We start from the raw sequence: 8,716 nt of genomic DNA, 5'->3' as shown, positions 1-8,716 counted from the left end.
CACTTGGTTTGTGTGTGAGGGAGGGGAAACGTACGAGGCCAGCCTCAAGCACAGGGGTCACACCTGGCAACCACAAAACCCTCACCACAACCTCCCATAGCCCACCACTGATCACCTCCCCTGGTCATGACAACTAGGATATGAAAAATGCTCAGGGGGGGGGGAGTATTGTTGTGTATGCATGTCTGTTTATTGGTGATGTCTGCAACACTGTATGCAACATTGAATGTAACCTTGGACTGTACATACCTTAGAGGGTGCTGTTGTTGGAGACCCAGGGGTTGCCTGTGCACGGCAGGTAACCCAGTATAAAAAGGAACACACAGCTTGTTGTTCGGCACTCAGGAGCTGCTAATAAAAGGACTGCAAGTCTGCAGAGTTCAAGCACCATACCCTGCCTCGTGGAGTCATTACTAAAGGTGCCTACATACACAACAACCTCCCTGTCCTTTTCATTTGCACAGTGTCACTGCTGCTCCCTGGGAAGTGGTCTGAGCGAGTGAATGTTTCGTCTAAGTGTCAGTGGGGCTACCTCGTCTTGTCTAGCAGTTTGCAGGGGACTGCTGACTCGATTTTCTTGAGGGCACCGTTCTGAGCACACTCTAGTTTGGGATCCTGGCTGGTCCAGGTCCCGTTCGGAGGAGCCGTTGCGGGTGACCCTTCGCTCTTGGGCATTGCCGTGGTGGCGAGTGGGTTTGTGGGCTACGCCTTTTCCACCCGGTGGTGGGCGACAGTAGCCGACTGCGAGCATAGGCGCAGTTTACTGTTTCTGGCCCATGATGGTTCATGCCATCGGGTGCCTGCAATGTTAAACCGATCTGAGGCAGGGTATTGCTACCGGTGCCTCTGCTCTCCAGGGGTTGTTTACTCTGCGGCTTGTCTACTCCTGTCAGCTGTGGGGACACTTTATGATGCATCGTTCTGGTCCCGGAGTCAAAGGCTACAGCACTGGGTAGCCCGCTGGACCTGTATACGACTGTTAGGTGTTCGCCCGCTACATTCGCTGATTGCAATTTGCACCCGACATCACTCAACAACATTTTGCTCGTTACAGCTGGACTTTTACATTGGTTACCAATTTCAAGCAGTTCACTCAAAAATGGCGGGTTGCTGGCCTCCTTTAAAATGGCCTTACTACTTTTACCCCAATCGTCTTCCTTGCGTGGAACCATGTGTCATTGCTCAATTAGCGCTGCACCTCATGGTTTGGACGCCATCTTTTCCCTGTCCATGATGTCAACTGCCACGATCTTCTTTCCCAGGGATTCTGCCACTGAAGCTGAGAAGGCACCATCGGATCCAATCTTCCTCCCCAGGAGCCCTGCCACTGAAACCGGGAAAGTGCGTTCGGGTCGTCTCGGCCGGATCATCGCCACGCCGTCGTGATGAGCGGTCTGTGCCTCGGGGCTGCGCAGATCTGCTCTCCAGTGCCTGGTCCAACCAAAGGTGGCGGTTTGCTCTGCCTCTGAGCATGGGGGATGTCAATCGCTGGAGGGATGAAGTCTTCCCAGTTCCAATGAATCTTCCCCATCCATCATCTTCCAAGTTGCTTTGGTCCACCACCTGAAACAATCCACAATGATAAATTGTGCACCGTGCCATCATGGGATACACTTACATCCGCACTACCAACAACTGATATCAGTTCCTTGGTGTAGGTGCACAGCTTTGCCTGAACCGGGACCAGCTTGGGTCGTTCAGCTTGATCGTTCCATAGCATCTCAAAGGCTTCCTGGCTCATTACTGACTGACTCGACCCTGTGTCCAATTCCATGAAGATTGGAACGCCATTTATCTCGAATTCCATTATCACTGGAGGACAATCTGTGCTGCAGGTATATACTCCATACACTTCATCCTGGGACTGAGCTGCTTCTCTAGCCATCTCCTCGTAATCCACGTTGGATTCACAGCCATCTGCTGACTCCTCTTCCACGTGGTGAGTCACAGCTCTTTTGCACATTCGCTGGAGGTGGCCCTTTGTGCTGCAGCCTCTGCACACATAGTCTCTGAACCAACACTGATGAGCCCTGTGATTACCTCCGCAACGGCAGCATGGTGTAACTCGAGTTACGTTTGTACCCCTCGGCGGACTCTGAGCTAAAGGAGTCGGGGGCCTGTACGCTCTTCCCTGGGCAGATTCACGTTCAACAGTTCTGCCTGTGAAAGGCACCATTCTATTTACAGTACTTTCCGGTTTTGAGTCCTCCAGAATGAGTCATCATCTGCTTGGGGCCCAGGAGAGGCTTGAGTTCAATGCCCAGAAGAGGCATGGGCCCAGGGGCAGTACGGGCCGGCCCACACTGTGATATGTGTGATCTCTAGGTCCATGCAGCAGAGCTGGTCTCCAGTTGTCTTGGGTAATCCTTGCCACTGGACCAAGACCTAGCTCTGTCAAGCCCGTGTGGTGGCTGGTGTGCAACAGCCACCTCACGTTAAAAAAATCCACGCACAGGAATCTTCCACCCTTCAGAATGTAGTTTTGGATCTGGAATATTAAGTCCTTCATTGAAACACCTGTGAACTTTACCCTTTTTGGTGTGGAAGCAAGTCATTTTTTTTTTCAAAAATATACTTTATTCATGTACAATTTTCACAATACATTGGAAAACAGTTCAGTACCTTGAGGTCAGCAATTCCATACAATTCGTTTGGATGTTGAGAGCAGTTCACAGTGCACAAGCGTACATTTCATTTCAATGTACAGTTTAGTACAATCCGTAAATCACGTTGCATGTAGTACTGTACAAATAATGGTATTACATGGAGCAGATGAGAACAGGTTTACATTACATTCCAGGATACATTTCAATACCGATCACGAATCACGTTACATGCAGCACTATGCAGATGAAAGCAGTACATGGAACAGATGGGGATACATTTATATTTCTTTACAAATTACGAAACAGTGCAGAAACTTTCATTATACATGGCACAGCACAGGTTTTTTTAATTTCAAAATATACTTTATTCATATAAAAATTTGCATAATACATTGGAAAGCAGTTCAGTACATTTGGATGCGGTCAGCAATTCCATACAATACATTTGGATGCCGACGGTAATTCCGTTCAATACATTTGCTTGCTTTACATTTCGAGGTACAATTCAGTACAATCCAGGATACATTGTAATACAGTCATCAAATGATGTTACATGTGGCACTATACGGTACACGGAATTTCTTTGCAGCATACATTACTAAACAGAACTTGGCATTATACATGGCACTACATAGGTGTTTTCAGATCATGGTGCACTATGTATACAAAAAGTTTACAAGTACAGCCCGAGGGGAGTTTTGTACTGATTCCAGCCCCTGGGGGAAGGGCTTTAAACTGTGGCTCTTCCCCACCGTGCCTTTGCAGTGATCTGGAATATTAGGTCCTTCATTGAAACACCAGTGAACTTTACCCTTTTTGGTGTGGAAGCAAGTCATTTTTTTTTCCAAAATATACTTTATTCATATAAAAATTTGCACAATACATTGGAAGGCAGTTCATCCTCAATGAAGGGACTGCCTATGATGATGAGGAGCTGCAGCTCGAGGTCATGAATGCCTGGCTGATGCTGATGGCCTTCTGCAGAGTGACGGTGGTTTCGGCAGACAGTAAGCCTGTGAAGAAGGGCCTCATGACCGATGCCAGTTACGAAGACGTCCCGAAACACATCGGCGAGGGATGCACCGAATCCACATGGTCCTGCCAGCCTCCTGAGGTCGGCAGCGTACTTCATGATTTCCCTCGGAGCGGCGGTGTGTATAAAATCGATGCCTGGCTGTGAGGATGCTCTCCTTCGGTTTGAGTTGGTCCCGAATTAGCACTTTCAGCTCCTCGTATGACTTGGTCATTGTTTTCTCTGGTGCAAGCAAGTCCCTGATGAGGCCATAGACCGCGGGCCCACAATTGGTCAACAGGACAGCTCTGTGCTTATCTGCCAGCATAGCCGGATCATAGCCTACCAGGTCGTTTGCTACGAAACATTGGTCGAGCTGTTCTGTAAAGCTTCCCAATCTTCAACCTCTGAGAACTTTTCTAGTGCACCGTTAGTCATTTTTGCGTGAAAGTTCATAATCTCGTCGCCAGTTGTTATGTCTTTCATTCTCTTATGAATGAATCCATGAGGTCTAGTCTTGTACTTGAGCTGTTTTGACCTGAATCCCATTTATTGTAACTCCAGAATGAGGCACAAGCATAGTGGGCAGCCTTTTATACTGGGCCCTGCACACCGATGCAGGTGACCCTCAGGTCTCCCACCGCAGTGCCCTCTGGTGGCACACCTTATGTGACTATACAGTTAGTATACATGGTCTACATACATGACAGCTGGTCCAGTTAAGTTTCAGGTCAATGACCCCCAGGATGTTGATGGTGGGGGAGTCTGCGATGGTAATGCTGTTGAATATCAAGGGGAGATGTTTAGACTCGTCTGTCACCCGTGAAGTATTTGTAGCAGACATAATAGTAATGCATTTCAAGGACACAATTTATATAAACCCAAAACACTTAAGGACCAGACTATTGCTCCAATTGCCTCCTCATCACAACTACTGCAAGTAGACTCAATATTCAAAATAATAATTACAACTTCACAAAGCCACACCTAATACATACTCAAAAACTAAAGATTAATATTTTTTTTCAACAATTAGACAGCCCCACAAAAGCAGGGCCTCAAAAAATTGATTAAACCTCCAAGTGTTGCTCTCCACAGAAATCTTTAGTAAAAGGCGAAAGATTTATACAATCTGAAGAGAAACCAGAATGTACAAACCAATCCCACGCAGCCCCTCGCACGCAAGCAGCGACTTGTCTCTTTAACATTGTGCTGAGCGACTAAAACCAACATTCAGAGAGAATATATTACCACAGATCATTACAGCATGAGGAAAATTAACTGCAATCTTCAATTTCTGTGAAAACCACGGTCAGAATTGAAGTTTATTTTGCTTGTTTGCAAAGTACTAAGCAGATTATTATTAAAATCCATGCACAGGCATCTTCCACCCTTCAGGATGTACATCGGGTCCTTCATTGAAACACCTATGAACGCGTCCTTTTTTTGGGCGTGGAAGCAAGTCATCCTCGTTTCGAGGGATTGCCTATGATAATGATGACTTGGAACGCCTACACGGCAAGTGAGCCTCAAGTGGGCAGAGGAAATGTTTCAAGGACACCCTCAAGGCCTCCTTGATAAAATGCAACATCCCCACCGACACCTGGGAGTCCCTGGCCAAAGACCGCCCAAAGTGGAGGAAGAGCATCTGGGGGGACGCTGAGCACCTCTAGTCTCGTCGCCGAGACCATGCAGAAAACAAGTGCAGGCAGCGGAAGGAGCGTGCGGCAAACCAGTCCCACCCACCCTTTCCTTCAAAGACTGTCTGTCCCACCTGTGACAGAGACTGTAATTCCCGTATTGGACTGTTCAGTCACCTAAGAACTCACTTTTAGAGGGGAAGCAAGTCTTCCTCGATTTCGAGGGACTGCTTATGATGATGATGATAGAGATAAGGAGGGGTGAGGCCATGGAGGCATTTGAAAACAAGGGTGTGAATATTTAAAGTCAGGCGTTGCCAGACTGGGAGCTAATGTAGGTCAGCGAGCACAGGGGTGATGGGCGAACGGGACTTGTTATATGTTAAAATATGGGCAGTAGAGTTTTGGATGAGCTCAAGCTTGTGTAGGCTGGAATTTGGGAGGCCGGCCAGGAGAGAAATGGAAGTCAATTCCAGAGGTATCAAAGGGACATGCTGCCTGCTTCATTTAAACTGTGATAGAAATGACCAGCAAGATTGGTGAAGAAACTTGTGAAGAAACTTCCTTCCAACTAAATGCTTGATTCTTTTTCTTAGGCAGAGCCTCGGAGTCGAGGATGGCTTGCTTCCACACTAAGTTGAGTTCTCAGGTGACTGAAGAAACTAATACGGGACCTACAGTCTCTGTCACGGATGGGACAGACAGTGGTTGGATGGACAGGTGGGTGGGGTCCTTCTGCTGTTTGCGCTTGGCTTCCGCATGCTCCCGACGAAGAGACTCGAGGTGTTTGGTGCCTTCCTGGATGCTTCTCCTCCACTTTGAGCAGTCTTGGGCCAGGGATTCCCAGGTGTAGGTGGGGATGTTGCACTTTTTCAAGGAGGCTTTGAGGGTGTCCTTGAAGCATTTCCGCTTCCCACCTAGGACTCGCTTTCCATATCGGAACTCCAAGTAGAGCGCTTGTTTTGGGAGTCTCGTATTGGGCATGCGGATGATGTGGCCCATCCATCGGAGCTGATCAAGCGTGGTCAATGCTTCGATGCTGGGGATGTTGGCCTGAGCGAGAACACTGAGGTTGGTGCGCCTATCTTGCCAATGGATTTGCAGGATCTTGTGGAGGCAGCATTGGTGGTACCTCTCCAATGTTTTGAGGTGCCTGCTGTACATAGTCCATGTCTCTGAAGCATATAGGAGGGCGGGTATCACTTCTGCTCTGTCGACCATGCTCCTGCCACCGGGTTTGAGATCCTGGTCTTCAAACACTCTCGTCCTCAGGCGACCGAAGGCTGCACTGGCACACTGAAGGTGGTGTTGGACTTCGTCATCGACATCTGCCTTTGTTAACAGTAGGCCCCCGAGGTATGGAAAATGGTCCACGTTGATCAGGGCTTCGTCATGAATTTTGATAATCAGGGGGCAGTACTGTGTGGCAGGGGCAGGTTGGTAGAGAACCTTTGTCTTATGGATGTTTAATGTAAGGCCCATGTTCTCGTGCGCTTCGGTGAAGGTGTTGACGATGGTTTAGAGTTCAACCTCCGATGTGCACAAACGCAAGTGTCGTCTCCATATTGTAGTTCGATGACGGAGAATGGAACGACCTTGGATCTAGACTGGAGGCGACGGATGTTGAACAATTTCCCGTTTGTTTTGTAGATTAGCTCCACTCCAGCGGGGAGCTTATTGAGGGTGAGATGGAGCATTGCAGCAAGGATGATCGAGAAGAGCATTGGTGCGATGACATAGCCTTGCTTGACCACAGTCCACACATGTTTTGGGTCTGTGGTGGATCCGTTGGTCAGGATCACGGCTTGCATCGTGAAGCAGGCGGAGGATGGTGACAAACTATTGAGGGCAGCCGAATTTGAGGAGGATACTCCATAATCCTTCACAGGTGATAGTGTTGAAGGCTTTTGTGAAGTCAAAGAAGGCCATGTACAGAGTGATGTACAACTGCTTGATTATGAAGTTTCACTCATCTGGAGTGAGATTCACTCATTTGTTTTAAGAATGCAACCTATTTTGGTGCACCTCATCCTTAAAAATAAGTGTATCAACACATGACATAATCCAATCCAGGTAAGAGCATGAAGTATATATTCTGACTTGCACAGAATAATACTACAAATGAATATTAGTACTGATCAAACTGTTCCTCCAAGGTCCTTACAGTGGATAGATTTTCTGATGTCGATTTTTATGAGACAAAATAAAGTGACAATAATGAATTAATCAGTTCTTTTCTAATTAACTTGTGCTGCTTATTGTTTGAGAACCATTTTAGCCCGCAATCAATGTTTCAATGAAAATATTGTTTGTTCCATTAGAGGGTTGGTGGATAATAAATTTGCGTGACATTCAAGCTTTCTGATTTCAATTTCAGTGTTAGCTATGGCTCAGTGAGTAGCACCCTTGCCTCAGAGTCAGAAGGTTGTGGGTTCAAGACCCAGTCCAGAGCCTTGAGCACAAAAATCTAGACTGACACTCCAGTGCAGTGCTGAGAGGAAGTGCAACATCCTTGAAAAAGTGAAACATCTCCACCGACAACCTGAAGATCCCTGGCCCAAGACTGTTCAAAGTGGAGGAGAAGCATCTGGGAAGGTGCCAAACACCTTGAGTCTCTTTGCCAGGAGCAAACAGAGGCCAAGTGCAAACAGCGGAAGGAGTGCTCGACAACCCAAGCACCCTACCTACCCGTCCCTTCAACCACCAGCTACCCCACCTGTGACAGAGACTGTAGGTCCCGCCTCAGACTAATCAGTCATCTGAGAACTCATTTCTAGTGTGGAAGCAAGTCATCCTTGACTCTGAGGGACTGCCTAAGAGAAGAGACTGAGGGAGTGCTGCACTGTCGGAGGTGCCGTCTTTCAGATGCGATGTTAAACCGAAGCCCCATCTACTGTCTCAGGTGGATGGAGAAGATTCCCATGGCCCTATTTCAAAGAAGAGCAGGGACGTTCTCCCCGGTGTCCTTGCCAATATTTATCCTTCAATCAACATCACCATAAACAGATTATCTGGTCATTATCACATTGCCGTTTGTTGAAGCTTGCTGTGTGTAGATTGGCTTCCACAATTACTACATTGCAATAGTGACTACACTTCAAAAGTATTTCATTGGCTGTGAGGTGTTACGTTTAGAATAACTCCACAAGTCTGTATATCTTAAGCTCAAACTGTTGTGACCTTGGTCTCTTTATTATAACTCCAAAGTGAGGAGGCATCATGGTAGACTGTCTTTTATACCTGCTTGCCTAGGGTGTGCAGGTGAACCTTGGGTCTCCCACAGGTGTGCCCCCTGATGGCAAGTCTTACACATTGGCAATGTTTACATACATAACATCATTCCCCGGCCCCCAAAGTCATATGTACAAATTATTTACAAGTTGAGGCGATCCGGGATTCTGCGTTCCCGGGTTGATCGCCTGAGTTGAAATCCTGGCATGGGTGAGTCGGTCAGATCA

General features: G+C 47.4%; 1 non-coding gene across 1 annotated transcript; it reads right to left on the bottom strand.

Annotated features, from left to right (window-relative positions):
- Positions 1-4,656: 4,656 nt before the first annotated feature.
- LOC139274479 (U5 spliceosomal RNA) lies at positions 4,657-4,770 on the bottom strand. The gene has a single exon (XR_011595536.1). It is a non-coding gene; the product is annotated as a U5 spliceosomal RNA (small nuclear RNA).
- Positions 4,771-8,716: the final 3,946 nt, after the last annotated feature.

This window comes from Pristiophorus japonicus, chromosome 9 (genome assembly GCF_044704955.1).
Source record: "Pristiophorus japonicus isolate sPriJap1 chromosome 9, sPriJap1.hap1, whole genome shotgun sequence".
Taxonomy (NCBI): Eukaryota; Metazoa; Chordata; class Chondrichthyes; family Pristiophoridae; genus Pristiophorus; species Pristiophorus japonicus.
This window is presented reverse-complemented; position numbering and strand designations above follow the sequence as displayed.